General features: G+C 37.2%; 1 protein-coding gene across 1 annotated transcript in view; it reads left to right on the top strand.

Annotated features, from left to right (window-relative positions):
• Positions 1 to 18,464, top strand: part of LOC120773568 (neurogenic locus Notch protein) — a 166,065-nt gene that overhangs the window by 125,127 nt on the left and 22,474 nt on the right. The gene's annotated exons all lie outside the window — the stretch shown is intronic.

Genomic DNA, 18,464 nt, shown 5'->3' with positions numbered 1-18,464 from the left:
TATTATTATGTATATATGCGTGTATATATGAATATGTTTATGCTTGTAGTCGCGGTTTTTTAACGAGCAAAAGCAAAGCTGACGCGTTGCAGGCAAATTGCCAAGTTCGTTGTTGCTTGTTGCGCTAGTGTTGTTGTTGTTGTTGCTGCTAACAACATTTGTTGCAGCTCTTTGTTGGCATATCAAAACCACCCATCCATGAGCGATTAGTTGCATTATGCACATACATATATAACTCCCTTCGCCGCTCACTCCCGTCACCCGCTTTTATGCGTACATTAATTGAGATAACGCCAAACAACCAGCCGCCGTGGTGCATCAGTGCTGATGGTGACCGCCTGGTTGGCTTCAGCTACCTTTAGCGACTTCTTGTTTAGCGGCTTTAGCGCTGGTGTTGCTCCTTGCCGCAAACGCTTAAGCCAGCAATTGTACTTAGGCAATCAAAACATTATGCACCTGGCCGTTGAGTTACTGGCCGCCGCGCTTGCCACGACGAGTCATCGTAACTTGTGCTAAATAGAATTTACAATGTTCAAACCAGTTTCGAAATAAATTTTCTCATTTTTTTCTTCGCTCTCTGCGCGCATACCATAGAATTGCATTTTTACTTAATATCTAGCACACATGCAACAACAATTCAATGAGTTGACGGGATTGTTAGGGTAATTGCTCGCAATGTTGTTAGATTATGCTGCTTATGCCGGAATGGATATTTTGAAATGGCGCTGATATTTTGTCTTTGAAGATCCACGAACACGCTTAAGTCTAATTGTTGTGGATCAAAAGTAGCTGAGAGTCATGGGCATCGGTATACATTTGTTTTTTATTTCTTTACCCTGTTTTTGCTGCTGTTGCAGCGACAGTTTTGAGGAATACTATCGAATTGACCGTCCCTGGACGAACCAAACTCGGATTCGGAAACGATTATATAAACCCCCGACTATCGAGGGAACTTGCTTCAAGTATCCTTTTCGGGTTTGGTGATACCACTAAAGGGTAGAAGCCAGCTCAAAATCAGCAAAACTGTTAGCCCTACAATTTCTAAGATCTTCCAAACTAGTTTTTTGAGACTTTCTATAAGGTCTAGTAAAAAGAAATCCACCTTCATATACACCATTGGAATGATCCAATTTAGATCGATCATGCAACGTTTTGTTTGATAATGTGTTGTTTTCTGAAAGAAATTCTCATCGCTATTGGTAAAAAACTTGGAGAATCGATTATTACAAGCTTCTCTTGAGACGAATTTCAACAACAAAATTATTCGCCGTGGGCATGGAAGCAAGTAATAAGCACTTAATGTCGGGACCGCAAGATAAAGTGGATGCATAAGAGCTTCCCAAACAAACTCCCAGTGCTACTTATTAATCTCTTTCTAAACGCGTAGCCCTCCGTTGTCCCGACGGAGCATAATCGCTCTCCAAGGAACAAAAGCTGGCCAATCTTGACCGATTGTTACTCCAGACGATCCAAATGTTGTCAGTATACATTCGAATTGAAAGTTTAGCCGTAGAGAAGCAACTCGTATAGGTACTTTCCTTGCCAATACGTCTAAGCATATAGAAAACCTTCCAGAGCATGAATCCTAACTTGGCTCCCGTTTGCGACGGCTCACCGCGATTTAACCAGGATCATTCTGCTTGACGTTCTCGTAACTCTTTTTTAATACCTCTTCTTTAATACTAGTAACCATCCGCTTCAGAAAAGCATCGAATTTTTTCTGATTCAGCGGCGATTGCCTTATAGAAATGAAGTTCATGCGTTTCTTTTTCGTTATCTTTAGTAGCACCCTTACTACAACGAGCTTCTTTTGTATCCTGCCTTGTTTTGAAAGCGCTTTGACTCGATATTTTCGACAACTGTTCTTCCAGAAAGTGGGGCAACTTCACATCAAGTCTTATGCTTAGAGTATCCTGTATTTTTGTGGATGGTGGGACAGTAGTCGGTGGATCGAAATTTGGTTTAAAGTCGTATACATGATATATTCGCCATATGAACTTTGGCTAAAGCTTCAAAATTTTATTAACTCGTGAAATTTGTAATTTTCTTGGAACATTTTAGCCACTAACTACTCTTTCATTACTCTTCGTATGAATTTTTTGAGTGCGGGTTAAAGTTGACTAATTAAATTAATGTCGAAAGGTTAAAATTTAGTGACAACCTTTCTCCTTTTAGCTCCACTGCCGTAGTCTTAGGACATACTCTTCTATTCCTGGTGTTCTTGATCCTTTTTTAACGAAGGTGTTATAACTTTAACCCCCAAAACTCAGATCGTCAGGTTTACAACGAAAATGTTGGACTAAACATTGACTAAGCAACATTTATTGCTTAGTAAAACACTCGCTATCTAATCTTCCACATTTACGCTGGCTAATCATCAACAGCATATCTTAACATCTTGCAATTATTGCGATTACAATTATCATTATCGTTGCGCCACTTCAATTACTTAATTGTCAGCATCCTTTTGAGTGGCAGCCAGAAGCGCCATCAATTAACCACAATACGTACTAAATAATTGCGCAATGGAAGTGTGAAAATGTGACAGCGCAGCATTGAAATAACTCGCTAAACAGAAATTAAATGAACTAAACAATAACAACAACAAAGCGCATACACAAGTCACGCTTACGCTCACAAGCTACATATTATACATATGATTGTACATATGTATGTATGTCAGTGTGCATTGCAATCATTGTCGTTTTCTTCGCGCCAGCCGACCATCTCACCAGCTGCGGCAAGTGAATTCTGCGACTAATTGAGTTATTATTGTAAATTGAATTTATATTAATAATTGCGTACACTTGAGAATTTGCGGTGGTCAATATGCGCCGCGAACGCTGATGACCACTGGTTATTTAAACAATGTGTAACTGTCAACGGTGCCGTACAATACGATTGTGGTGCACAGTCTCAAGCCTTTAGCTTCAAGCACTGATCATTTCATATTTGTGGTCGAATATGGTGACCATGATCTCCAATCTCCAGACTCTGACGCGAGCGCAAAGTGGTTTGAATTTTTTTCAATTGAAAATGGAAGACAAATTGTTGTTCGATGCATGCATACATATTAATATACATAGTAATACCTGTATATATATGTACATAGTTATAAAAATACTATTTACATATATACAGTCTCGTTTGACATTCACTTAACCGCCAGCTGTCTGGCTAATGCGTTCAGCATCAGTTCTACATATGTACATATGTATATATATCCGTCAGTTTCGTTCTGCTTGGCGTTTAGCGCTTTGGCTTTGGTTTTACCAACATGATCTGTCTGATCTTACTTTATTTTTCCATCGCCATTTGCTACGCTTGCTTTTGCCCCATTTGGTGGTTGTTGGTGGTTAATCAATAAATGCGCCGCTCGCTACTATTGAGCGCATTAAATGATTATTGAGTTGAAGGTGTGGCGGCTGTAAATCCTGTTTTAGTGCGAATTAAGCGCTGGTTTTATTGTGTATATGATCGCACGATCGCACGCCAGTTGACTAGAGCACACGCGATCATGCCTCACCCTCAAACGAATCGCCTTGAAGGCGAAGGGTGCACTCTGCGCTATTCGAAAGTACATATGTACATAATTAGCATATGTATATATGTATATATATTTATACAACCATGCTAAATTTTCTTTAGTTTTAAGCTTTTACGCTTTAATTCGACTTGATCTCTATTGAATTACTGACGATCTCGACGACTATGAAGTTCTTTAGATAATTTTGTAATAAAAAAACGTAAATGAGTTTTAGTTTTTTTAGTTTCATGGATTTTTAAAGTGACTAAAAATATTGAAATTTTTTTTGGAAAATATTTTTTTTTTTGGATTTTTTTTTTTGAAAAATTTGTTTGCAATTTTTTTTTGTAATTTGATGATTTTTTTTGAATTTAAAATTATTCGAATTATGTGTATCTATCCAACAATATAGCGGTATATAAATTTTAAGAAATATTTCATCACAATTTTCTATCCAATTTTTGTTCAAAACTGTTTTATTCAAATATCCCCACGATTTGGCAGTACTTTAGATAATTTTTCAATTAAAAAAAAGCATAAATGAGTTTTAGTTTTTTCAGTTTCATGGATTTTTGAAGCGAGTAACAATATTGGAAAAACATTTTTTTTAATATTTTTTTTGAAAATACATATGTTTTTTGAAAATATTTTTTAAATTTCTTTTAAATTTTGTTTTTGAAAAATTTGTTTGAAACTTTTTTTGGTAATTTTAATTTTTTTGAATTTAATATTTCTCCAACTAGTATGTGGATTTGATAATTGTGAATTTTGATAATTTTGCAATAAAAAAAGCATAAGTGAGTTTAAGTTTTTCAGTTTCATGGATTTATTGGAAAAAATTTGTTTTTGAAAATATTTTTTTTATTTTTTTTTTCGAATTTTTTTTTTTGGTAATATTAATTTTTTTAAACTAGTATGCGGATTTAGTTTTAAAAATTGTTCGACACCAGCGCTACCTATGGTTTAACTGGAATTTGTACCCACATAACTTCAAAATCGACTACATATATTAGTATGCTTTGCATTTGAAAATGATTTTTTTTAAAGTGTTTGAAAAAAAAAATTAAAAAATAAACCAAAATAAAAAATCTGCGCCAAGTTCACATTGAAGTTCAACGCTGCCTTCCATATCATCGCTTACACTGCAATAATCAAAATTACCCCAAATTAGCTAATAGTTTGCTTAAACCAAGAAATAATACAACAAAAATATATTTTTTCCCAAAATCGTTTTCATTCACATTCCAAACGCAAACGCCACAAAGGTAGAAGCACAGTGTCCGCAGTAACGGCACATAATAATTCTATTCTAATCTCGCACTCGGTTAGTTAGGTTAGCCCAAGTGCTGACAAAAATATAAACGTTCGTATTAGAACGATTTGACGTTGAATGAATAAGCCGAAGTGGCGCGCTGGCGTACAACGACGTCGCCGCTATCATGCCATCACTGCTTTAGTCAATTTCAAAATGATTATTTTTGAAACCATTCAGTGACTCAATGGCGCACAGCTGCCGCGCCGCGCAACGCCTCCCACAGTGCATTCGACAGTGCGACCGCGCAACCACGCGAAATCGTGATGCACGCGCCAAGCTCAAGACTTTTAAACTCACCCAACTGCCACCCAAAAAAGCCAAGACCAAATACCACATCCGCACTGGTAGACTCCGCATGCCGTTAAAACCACAAAGCGCTCAACAGCGACAGCAGCGGCAGCAGCGTTCGGCTCGCTCAATCAAGCAGCATGCCTTACGCTCCCACACTCTCTCGATCGGTAATCAGTATTGCCTACTTTGCCTACTTTACATTTCACTCCGCGTTTCTAAGTTGCAAATGAGTGCCGTCGTTGGTTGAAACCTGCTCGCCACATTTCAACAGCAACCGCTTTCGGGCTATTAAGTGCTCATCTTCCTCATTTTGCGGCTCGGAAAACCGCTGGTATGTCAATTTCATTTTTCCATACCATTTGCAATTGTAATTCCAACGATTTCTGCAACTGAGCAAATACTGTTGCTAATGTATAAGAGCTATTATCGTCTATGTCATCGTAGGAGGCGTTGGCGAGAAGTCAAGTCAGTCAGCGAGTTCTAGGCTTCACCTTGATTTGAATCTAACCTTTTACCTTTATCACTTTACTGTTCTCTCATTTTCATATTTGTGTTGCTTTTGTTGCATTTTTCCTCGTAAAGTTTTGACTTAACCTGAACTGATTAAGTGTTTTTAACTCGGAGGCAGTTTTTAGATTTAGAAAGTAGGTTGATATAGAACATATTCTTTAAAAACCAACCGAAAGATTTCGCTGCAACGCTAGCGTCTACGGTATGAATCCCGGTTTAGATTCATCTACGTATACGTACGCGTATATATTATCTTTTAAGAGGTTGTCGAGAAGGATTTGGGGTATATTTTCCAATGGTAAAAACATCAGGTTTTAAAGCAAGATTTCAAGTTACAGTTTTCTTGAAGTTTTTTCTGTTGTCTTCTTAAAATTTTTCGACCTGGAACTATTATTGAGCTGATAATGAGCCGTAGCTATAAAACCAGGTATATAAGTCCCGGAAAAGCAATGTTTTAAGTTACAGTAATCTTTAAGATTTCAGTGTTGTCTTTGCAAAATTCTTCCATCTATGATTCGAATTTAAAAAAAGAATCTAAACCACAAAAAATGGATACATATGTAACTCGAATATTGAGGATAGTCCCGTAAGGGTAATCGTAATAATGCTGATAATTAGTTCTTCAGATAACTTCTTAAGCGTCTATATCTGACCCCGAATCCACATTTCAGCATATATAGAGAAGGGGACAAACCACCTCCCACGACAGTCGGCTCTACGTAATTGGAACGGACTCAGATTTTTTATTCGGTCAAGGACTGTCAACTCGGCAGATTTCTGCCGCTACAACAACAATAACGGAAAATAGGTTTAGAGCCATAAATATAGCGAACCTTCTCTTAATAAGAGTTCATCTACATCATTCGATCCTCGTTTTAGTTTCCTCTCAATTAGACCACTCCTTTGATCTCTTATGTATTTTAACGAACAAACAATAATTATATCGAAATTATATAACGAAACAACAAGAAATTCCCTTTGATTTCCTGTAACCATTTTTAACAGTTCAAAAGAAAGAGCAGAAAACAAAAACAGATAACTTCACACTTTCAACGGCCTTACCGCCACCGCTGCCAATCACGAACCAATCCAAGCTGAGCCCAAGCAATCAACAAGCTAACAGCTAAATTCCGGCAGACATTCATCAGCATTCATCATCGGCGCAGCAACACCGCAACGAAAAACAAACTGCCTAGGCGCAAGCCAAAGGTGCCGAACGCCAAAGAAATGCCATGTCCAGCTTGCATGAGGCATGCTGACCCGCGAAATGCGGCGGGCGGTAATGAGTAGAGAAAGGTGATCAATCCATACGACGATTGCAGTTCACTTCGTTTAATTTCACGACAGCGCACTGCCTAGACTTCGGCTAAGTTTCGGTTGCCGCTCACTGTTCGGCGGCCGGCTTACGAACCGAAGGCGCGCTAGCTGTGACCACTGGAATGGTTGCCGTTGCTGCTGTTGCTGACCAAGCACTGTATCGCGGTGGCGATACTGTGCCACAACGCCGATGGTGGCACGTTGCATGGCCACAGCGGCGGTATGCATTTGCTGCATGACCTCCTTAGGGCGTAACTGTAGTGGGAGCGTCGATTGTTTCCTTGCGCCAACTCGCTGTCAGCTCGCCGCCGCCACCACCAACAACATTCATTATGAATTGTGCATGCACAAGCACACACACTTACATATTTTGCTTGCAGCGGTTAATGAGTGGACATGATTTTATTTATTTGTAATTTACTCGTTTTCTGCTTTTGCAACTCGTTTGTTTGCCGGCGCTGATGAGCAAACGCTGTTGCAACTATTGTTTTTGTTGTTTTTGTTTCTTGTCAATATTGCAGCGAAATGCGCGCGCGCGTCTACCCAAACTAATTTGTTACCGCTGTTGTTGACCACCAATGCTTTTGTTGCAACATGCATATGCAACATCTTTGCATTTCATTTATTGCTTTGGTGATTTGTGTGTGTGAGTGTATGTGAATTTTTTTTCGATTTTCTAGCGCTCATCAGCTATCAAAGAGAATGTGAAGTCCCCGAGGTAACTGGGATACACAAATTTTACAATCGGGATTATGACTTTTCTTCTTCTTCCTCTGGTTGGTAGTGGCATGCATCACTGATCGGTGTGATTGGTTCCCATGATTATTGGTCATTTGCTGCTGCTACTTTGCTACTCGCCTCTTACTTGCAGCATAGCTTCCAACCTTCTTTTATTTCTGCTTTGTTATTGTTTTATTATTTGCCATCACCGTGTCGTCGTCGGTCCCAAACACACACCAACCACACACACATACAAACATTCATATTATATATGCAATATTTTAACCTACTCACCCAGCGCGGCTAAGTGTAAGCTGTGACTTTCACAAGATTAGCCGCATTGAAGCTGCTTTTTATTGGCAAATTAGAATATCATTGCATCCTTTCTTTGTTTTTGTTGTTTTTGTGTTAAACTAATAGTACGCTAATACATATTTGTTTGTTGTTGTTGTGGGTTTTAAGGAAATTACTACCTCAAACTGATTTATTTTGCTTTGGCTCTTTCTTTTATTCACCAACCAAGGCCTCGGACTGTTTTTTTCTGAACCTGGCGTCACCATAATTCTTACCGTAATTTGCTTCTGGTACGCCAATTTTCATTCCAAGCACAAATTACTTGATCTTAACCGCAAAATACAATTTAAATAAATTGCTAGACATACTAATCTGCATATATGTATATTAAAAGAAAATGCAATTTATTTCTTTATGGAAAGATACATCCACTTTCAAGTTAGAAAAAACTCCTTTTTTGTAATTTTTTTTTTGAAAATGATTTTGTCTAACAAATAAATAAAATTAATATACATTTACCGAATTTAATGCACTTTAGTAATCGGCAATACATTTTTAAGAATTTTTGATTCCCTTGAGCTTGCAGCCGACCTCTTGGAGTCTTCTGATAAATGGTGTCTGGCGGTGAGAGTTTTTGTTGCTTAAAATTGTCTGAAATCCAAAAATTCAAAAAAATGTATTATTAAATTAGCTGAATGCGAGTTCATATCGAAGAATTTATCAAAATTTGGTCTTTTGATTCAATGGCGGCATTCCAATAAAGTCGTTTTTTTGTAAATATAATTGAATGTCTTAAAAAATCGAAATTATTATCACAAATCTCATTCCTTCACCTGACAAATATATCTTAGAAGGTTGTGTGTAAGTTTCACGTCAAAAGGTCCATCTGATTCGGTAAAATCTTATTCTATTGTTTATCTAAGAACGTAGAGTGTAATTTAATGTCAATAAGTCCAGCTGTTTTGAAGAAATTTTTTTCTCCGCCTCTAAAAATAGGGTTCCGAGAAAAACGCCTTTAAAATTTTGGGAGCATATTCCCGATTTTTCCTCAAAAAAACATGCTCCCAGCCACTACCAGAGAGATTCAAATTGTTACTAAGGTTGGTCCATTTAAGTGGCTTAAAATGATTACAGCTTGTATATATTAAAAGACGGAAGGATCGAGAGACTTATGAGCCCAGTTTTGGACACTACTTCTCAAGCATTACCCCGACTTCATCTATTCTTCTGTAACACAGAAGAACGGATGACTAATATAGCGTCCTTTGTGCTCCTTTATTATTATGTTTTTTACGTTTCTTTTTTGTTTCTGGTTTTGAGTCGTAATACCGGCAGTTCCCAAAATGTGATGAATAATGAAGGCGAGGTGGATTATAATAAGCCCTCACAGTTTTGTCTTCCCTCACTAACACTATTTTTTAGAAGAAAGATCTGAACTTGATTTGAGAGAAGTTCTCATTCCATATGTTAACATACACATTACCGCAAACTTCTATATACCACCGAAATTCACATTCGTTCCAGGGGTATCCTTTGACAGCATTTGAGAAAAAATGTGTGAATGTTTCATGTTGATACGACAACTACTTTTACAAAAAAATATTTTATGTATTGTCTTTAAGGTCATCTATGTATTTCTTATGAAACTTTAGACGTCTTCGATTCGTCACTTCTCTGCTCGCCGTGTTTGAACACTGCTCTCCTTTCAATATTGTTTAAATGTGAATTCAAAGCATTTTTTTGAATTTATCATTTTGCCATTTTTATATAAATTCCTCACTAAATGAGGACCATTATTTTTATCTCACTGACGTAGCATACTAATATCCTTGTTATACCACATCTATCAATCTATGCCAGTGTCTCACTTTTATACCAGTTGCGTGTTCGTTTCACTACTCTGCAATATCTTACAAATTGAAGACAAGTATGGATTTGAAAAAATAATTCTCAATGCTTTCCTTATTTACATCAATTTATGCCAGTGTCTCACTTTTATACCAGTTGCGTGTTCGATTCGTTGCTCTGCTAGGTGTGGCAAATTGAAGACAACTTTAAGTTTGAAAAAATACTTCACAAAACTTTTCTAATTTACATTTTATATCAACAATTTTTTTTTAATTTTTTTTTAATTTTTTAATAACCAAAGTTTCCATACTTCCGTTACTTAGCTCTTTTTATGTGGACTATTCGTTTTTTCCTATATAGTATACTTTATTTCTTATACATATGTATGTATATACTTTTGTATTATAGCCAATTTCGCCAACACATCGCCGGCAGCTAAAATCGTGATGCCCTTTTCACGTGCCACCAACAACACTTCAAAATCATTTCCTATACAATTGTGCTTAGCCAGTCAGCTTGTTGCCATATTCTCTTGTTAATATTTCCACCACACTTATTTTTAGCTTTGCTATTGTTGTTGCGACGTATATTAGCAAAAAATACTTTCGACATAAAATTCAAATTTTTCGCAATTTCGCATAAAAATGAGTAATGACATGCAGCCCCGGCCACAGCATCGCGCAGTGTTGCCGGTGTGGCAGCTGCAACCATTGTTACCGAGCCAAACGCAGACCAACACATATACATTTGCATAGAAAGATATTTATGTACATGACTACACGCACACACACAAAAGCTGGGCTTAATTCATAAGCTCCACTCGAACAATAGTGGGCAAGCCGGCCGCGGCGGCGTTGGACAATCAATGCGCCTATTTACGGCAATATTGTAGAAATCCTTCTTTTTCGGTTGTCTTTTTTTCTAAATACTTCTGCTTGACTTGGCGCGCGTGATGTCCGGCGGGTGATTCCGCTACGAAATTGACTTGACTTGTCTGACGTAGAGTGAATTTGGAAGTTGGAAGTGGAAGTGGTACACGAATTGACATGCCACGGTTGTTGCCGCAACAGCAACGACGTCATTGCGTGGCACAAACGCCTCGATTACAAAAAAACAAAAACACGAAAAGTTATACGCAAATCCAGGCGCACAACTCGTAACTGCTGAACCCAACCTCTTTTGCTCACCCTTGTTCACTTTCAGCTACAGATTAGATGTGATTTCGGCGGTGTGATGTATGTACACGCGTACTTTTATTACTGGACAGACAAGCTTGTATGGATTTAAGTGCTGTTGCTGATATCATTGACTTTTGTTTTTTGTTGTTTTTATTGTCTAAAACAATAATAAATAAGATGATTAATAGAGCGGGTCCATAAAATGTTAATTGACTCGATTTGACAATCATTTGACAGTCAGCTGGTTGGCACTCAGCATGCTTGCCACCAATGGCTGGGTTATTTGGCGACTGTTATCTTTGTTGCTGTGAGTAAAATGTTCTTTTGCGTTTCCAAATAAACCGCTTAAGGCTATTTGTTGCAATTTTTCTGAAAAATATTCATCTATTGCGAACGAAGGTGCAGGCAAATAGGCATTTCACATGAAATATTACAATATTTACTATGACAAGCGCTCACAGAAATAAAATTGAGGATATTGATGGAAGGCTCAACGGACAGAAAATTTAGTAGATGTAAGGGAAATCGAGTCTTAGTACGTTTGCAGTGGTCTCATAAAAATAGGGGTGTCTCTGCTTTCTTTATGTGGCTGGTCCTAAACCCAGCGCAAAACTCTTTGGAGGGGATGTTTCGGCTTCTCCTTTTAGCTCGCCTTCAAACGGCTGTTTTTTGGCTACCCAACCAACCAGAACTTTCTTCGAAACAAAGCGGAAAAGAGCTTTAAGTTTATTATATTCTCAAATAATCGAAATTGGTATAAAGAAATATTTATTTTGAGAGTCACTTCTATCAAATTCACCTCTATAGAATTAGGTTAAAGCTGCAGCTTTGATTAAACAAGGGCTACAGAGCAAAATATTGCTCGATTAGCACAAGCAGTGAATGCATTTCTACTCAGCAAGGGAATAATTTGTGAATGACCCATTTAAATAAATCATAAAAAAATATAATGGAGATAAAATTATTTATAAGAACGTTAATATGAATATTGACAGATTTATTTGTTATTATTGTTGTTGCAAACGTGGGAGCGAAATGGTTCCAGTTAATGACAATCATATAGAGTTTAGTTTAATTAGAATTATCTACGAAACCGTAAAGTCACAATATTCTCGCCATTTCACAGCATGGCACTTGCACCAATTGCATGCATTTACAGATACATACATACATGCTTACAAACGAACATATATACATACATACAACATACATATGTAAAAAATAAATGAATTATATTAAATCTATATGCAAACCCTGTGAAACGTGGTTGTTGTTTGTTGTTGGTAGATCGAAAAAGCATAAGCTATTAACAACGTGAGAAAAAGTTGTTACTGAGATTAAAAACGAACAACGACAACAATAACAATAACTAACAAGTGTTACATATTATCTACACAATTTCATTTGCATTCGATACTGAAGTATTACATATAGTATATTTATATACTATATAGCCATAGAGCTAGAGGTATAGTGTTAAAAACTGAGAAGATGGTTTTTTTTTTCAAATAAAAAGTTTAGTAAAACCTTAAATAGCTTCAAATATTCATAATTATTTGACTACTTTTACGATTGCTAGCCTAAGAAGAAATATAATTACTTAATGTTTTGGCTTAATACGTAAAACTATTATAGTGAACTCTTAATCGTTTTCAAGCACCTCCAAACTAAAATAAAAATATTTATGAAGCTTTTGAACGTATTACTTCTGAATATTAAAGCAATTGATGGAGGAGTTTCCAAGTTCGCTGAGGTAGTAGGATGAGATGACGATGTTTTTAAGCTTATAAACTCTATATATTTCGCTGTTGTACTAAATCCAGTTATAGATAGATGTATTTAGTCTCATTATGAAGAAGTAAATTACATTTCTGCTGCACTTACAACTCAAGAACTTAAGCTTATGAGAAATTTTATGTTTTTTATTACCAACTATAAGCTGTGGCTTTGAAAAGAACATCTGGTATGACAGCATGAAAAATTAACAATTTTTGGGAATTAAAAAAATGTTAATTTTTTATATTTTTATTATAATTATTTGAAAGTATACTTTTTATATATATGTATTTTAAGATTACACATTAAAAACTTAAAACACAACAGTTAATACCTATTTTTCGGCTTACACGCGATTTCCCACGGCATTAAGAAGTGTCCTCCACTGCAGCAGTGATTCCGTCCTTCTTCGTAGATGAAACGTGAAATTCTCTCTCTAGAAGGTATTGTCCTCACAATGACCCACGGTCAAAAGTTCTGATGGTTTTTGGCCTGCCTTTTCAGATAAAAAACTAGTAGATCATTCTTTGGAAAAATATAAACAGAACATATAGAAATATTGTGATTGTGTTCGAATTACTTGTCTCCAAGGATTAGGATAGTGATCGAATTACTTAAGTCCAAGTAATCACTGAAGCAAATACGAAAAATCATGTTTCGAGAAAAACGCAATTAAAGATAAGCTGATTGAGGTGATTGAATGAAGCAATGACATTTTAGAAGGCTGTAACACAACAACTATTTGTGATATCGACTCAATCTGTAATCTTTCGAAATAAGAAAAAATCATTTGAGTATTTCAACATCAAATTGATGTTCGATACGCTCTAAATAGAGCAGCGGGAAGAAAGAGAACTTAAAGCAACATCCGCCAATATTTTAAAGCTAATTCGATAAGATTCTTTAAACCGTAATAAATTGCTTATATTAAGCGAAGCCTCATTCTATTTGCTGACGTATCTCATTTCGAGAACAAAGAAAGATTTGAACATATTTGCTCGCCTAATCAGCAATAACAACTTGAACAAAACTGAGCATTGTAAAGTACCTTGATGAATGCATTTTCATATAGTCCAAGAACTATAAATTAGAACAGAATGTACTTCGAACCAATTATTCATGCCTCTTCAGTCACTTTATACGCTAAATAGCGCTGAGTAAAGAGAGGTGGAAACTCCATATTACTGTGAAAATCTGGTGTATACGGTAGTTGTTCGATGGTATTCATTACCTTTTTGGCTTTAAATTCGGTCACAATCGTGGCTTGATGTGATGGTTCATTATAACCGTATAAAATCCACGAATTGTTCTTCCACAATTCCGGCCATTTTCGACGGATGTTCTCATGCAAACGCTACAGTACGGCCAAATGGAACTCCGTAAAGACCGTCTGCCCTTCCGAAACAAATTTATGATTCACTAAAACACGAATATCGGAAAAAGCAATGAGCATCACCTTGATTTTTTAACGGGTTTTTTGATTTCGGCTCGTTTTTTCCCCCAATTCCTTGATTGTTGACTTGTTGGCATGTCAAACTTAAAACCCATGTCTCATCGCCAGTTAAATGCTCTCCCTGAATGTGGGATGGGAATTCGCATGATCATCGAGCATGTCCAAAGAGACCGGTTTAGGGTATTCTTTTTTAAAAAATTTCAACTTTACCGGAACGAATCTCTTTAACACTTTCTTGACTATTTTTAAGTACCAGTTAAGGCTTATGTTTTTGATAAAAGTGAATCACCGTAAACTTTTTCCAACATTCGCAACGAAATTGCTACGAAACAGAGTTTTGCAATTTCAATTTTTCATTTTTCATTGCGTTATTGAATTCATAAGAAAAAAAAATTTCTCTTAAAATAATCAAACATTTTTGTAGAGCATTCAAGTTCCTACAAAATCTAACTTCTTCTTTTCTTCTTCTTCTTATAAAAAAATATAACACTATAAGGCGGAGCATCTCTCTGTTACAAGTAAAAGCTCACCAATCAAAAAACATATTTCTTTTTTGGCCCACCCTAATATATATGTACATAATGGGTTGTCAAAAAAGTCTTGCGGTATTTATATTGAATTTTTTTTATTTTTTATTGAAATTGAAATGAATTTTTGATGACTCATGCCCAGCTCTTGACCGATGCTACGGATGCTACTATGCCGGTCTCTTTCGACCAATTCAGCGATTTTATCGCAATTTTCGACGACAGGCCTTCCGGAGCGTGGCGCATCTTCGACCACCTCTACACCAGAACGAAAACGAAACTACGCTCTTTCAGCGCCAACTAGCGAAAATACCGCAAGACTTTTTGACAACCTATTATAAAACCTCCTCTGCAAGAGATATGCCCGTGTGGTGGTGTTCGATCGTCGTCGTTCACAAAAAGTTAGTTCTCATATATTCACTACAGAACTTTTAAATAATATATCTTATTGCTTCTGAAGTTGTTTAATTGTGGACATTAGATATTAGAATGATAATTGCAAGTAAATTGTAAATTTAATTATACTTTCGAAAATAGTTTACTTAAATTAATTAATAAATGTGAACGTCGCGCAAAAGCTATCGCACACTACTCGCCTTACCGCCAACTGCATGCGCATAGTGCAACAAACTTGAAAGTATAAACAACAATAACAACAATAACAACAACAACACATGCTTTAATTACACAACACTTGCGAGTTAAACAACATTAAAGTCGCACATTAACTACTTAAACACAGCATTCTAAACTATATAATTAAGCTCCATATGCGCATGCGTACAAACACATTTATGCTAATGCACATACACGTACATGGCTGCATACATATGCAGATTATTTCAATGTTTCAATTTAAATAGGAGTGTACTGCTGTCTGTTGCAAGTGCAGTACTTGCGAAATACGCAACAACAAAAAGAACAACAACAACAACACGACAGAAACAAGTGTGCCTGCAGCCGCACCCGATTCTCAGGCAAAGCTGCCATGCAATGCCACGTATAGGCGAATGAAAACACCAACAACAATAAATGCAGCATTGTTAGCCACTTTGCATGCCGTTGCATGTGTATGCATTGGCTTCTGGGACTTGTATGTGTGCGTGTGTGCGACGGCAAACACTTTTCTAATTAATTCAGCGCCGACGACAGTGTCACAGTCGCTTACGCCCGCGTCACGCGGTCAGCGGCAGTGCGGCTGGTGCATGTAGTTGCACTAGTGCAATTTGTTGTTGTTGCCGGCGTAGCTGTTATTCTAATGTCGCTGCTGCGGCAGTCGCCAATTGGCTTTTGAGTTCATTTCATTCAATTCGTTTCAATTCAATTAATTAAACAAAATTGCATGAAATTTGCGAAAAATGCACTCACTGCAATGGGCAGGCCGTCACAGCAACAACAACAACATGCATATAATAATATATATGGCATGTATAAATGTATTCATCAGCGACAATAAAGGCAACGCGCGTGCACAGCGAAAGATGACAATTACCGGCCAGATTCTAGTTGTGGAGGACAGCTGCAACAACAACAAGAACAGCAGCACCACCACCTCTGCCACCAACGCCATGCCATTGTGGTTGTAGTCGCTGCAAATGTTCGGTTGACTGTTATTGCTGTTGTTGTTTGGCTTGTCGCGCATGCTGATGCCATAAACAGACGCAACAACAATAAAAACAACAACAGTCATCATCATTTGCCAGCAGTTGTTTGTGACAATGCTAGGGGCAATAATAAAATTGCATAAACTCGCAACAACAACAACATGTAACAATGATAAATGCATTGGGCGGCGACAACAGCAACAACCATTGGTCATTGCATTACAATTGCATATTGGCGCACTCACACTAACGCAATTCACATTTCAATAAAGTCCAATGAAGAAACGCGTCGACACTAAGCCAGGCTGTGAAGGTCTAAAGTTGCTCTTGCAATTTATTTATTCACTTATTTATTTGTGATGCAAGCTTGTAGGCAATTTTTAAAAATAGAAAACAAAAAGAATTTTTTTCAATTTTTTTTTTTAATTTTTTTTTTAATTTTTTTATATGTTTGTTCTTAGTTTGAACTTGAAACAAATACTTTAAGGGATTGAGTAACTGATAGGCGCATGCGTAGCGAGCTCCAGCTGATTTATTACGTTGTAAATGATTCTAAAGTATAGATAAATGGTTAGGTTAGTCCAGAGATTATTTAACTTTCACAATTTATTTTGGTCCCACAGTTCCTCGATTTTTGAGACAACAAACTGAAGTTTTGCACTAAACTTTTCTACCCAAAAAGCTGCACATTTGTGGAATCCGCCGATATCGGAGCTCTGCTCGTATATACAAAATGATTTTTGGCATGAAATTTGGCTATATCTAATAGCTTAGAGCTTCCATATCGATGGAAAAAACGGTGACAATGCTGTAGGGGCAGAACGAGGACTGGGTGCATGTAATTGAGGAATAACCAATGTACTCGCACATTGAGATCTGGGTGGTAAAGAGATTAGCTTGACTGATCGACATCTAGATGTTAGCAGTCTGATCTCCCCTAGTCGGAATGCCGAACAGTTCGGGTCGTTTGCGTGTGAATTGTTTAGGTGACGAAGGCGTTTATCTGGGAATTACGGTTAATTTATTGTGTGAATGGTGGTGTGAAATGGTGGTTGGTCACCAGTTCTAAGCTCAACTGGTAGTAGCTTCAGCTGCAAGGTCCGATCCGAGACTTAATTCTGTTACCACGGGAAGCAGGAGCCCTTGTAGTTCGCTCCAACCTGGTCATGCGGACTGGCCCTTCGGAAAGTATCGTGGTGGTTGTGGTTAAAAACCGAATGCGAAAGGAACTGACACTTTGTCAGTTAAATGAGAAGTTGCATTGCAACCGGATGCCAGACCCAAAGTACGGCAGAGGTTTTAGATGGACCTCGAACCCTACCAAAGTGGTTAGTGTGTCCATTCTACACTGCCAATCGGTACTAAAACTGCCTGTCATATTCAGGGCGCTGATCAATACATTGATTTGATCTCATGTGCCTTGAGCGCCATGGGATGAGGCTGTCGACAGCAGGTACCCACTTTAAACACACAGACATTGACTCTTTTCTTAAAGCATTTTAAATTTTCTATTAACAAGCTCAATTGGCTTCCAAAAAGTTTATTTTTTTTTTAAATGAAATTTTTGTCCACTTTACTATCAATTTCGTCCCACTGTGCGCACCTAGTTTACTATCTTGTACACTTTAATAAAATCTTTTATCGGCGCGTTCTACTATTTCACGTTTTTCCACGCCATTTGCTGCCAACATACAAACACATGCATTCTATTTTCGTTGCAATTCCTCTATAAATATGTGTATGTATTTGCGCATGCGCTTGTTGTTGCTGACCACTACTCTGCAATCGGCGCTGTTGTTGTTGTTGACAAAATGCAAAGCAGCGTAGGAGCGGCGAAAGCAGTGTGGAGCCGACACGAAGCCTCGGCTGCATTGTCTGTGCCATTATATCTTTGTCATTGTGCAGCTGTAGTACTGTTTATTATTGTTGTTGATGTTGTTGTTGTTTTTGTTTTTGTTGTTGTTGTTGTTGTGGTTTTTGGTTTGACTTGACTTTCTAATTAAACACAGTGGCAAAAATAGTAGCAACATTGATGTTACAACAACATCGCGAGTTGTTGTTGTTATTGTTGCCCACGGCCGGCTACTGTTGCTACTCCTACAAAT

The sequence above is a fragment of the Bactrocera tryoni genome, chromosome 4, assembly GCF_016617805.1.
Source record: "Bactrocera tryoni isolate S06 chromosome 4, CSIRO_BtryS06_freeze2, whole genome shotgun sequence".
In the NCBI taxonomy this organism is placed as follows: Eukaryota; Metazoa; Arthropoda; class Insecta; order Diptera; family Tephritidae; genus Bactrocera; species Bactrocera tryoni.
Note: the sequence above shows the minus strand (reverse complement) of the source record. Positions and strands in the feature narration are given on the sequence as shown.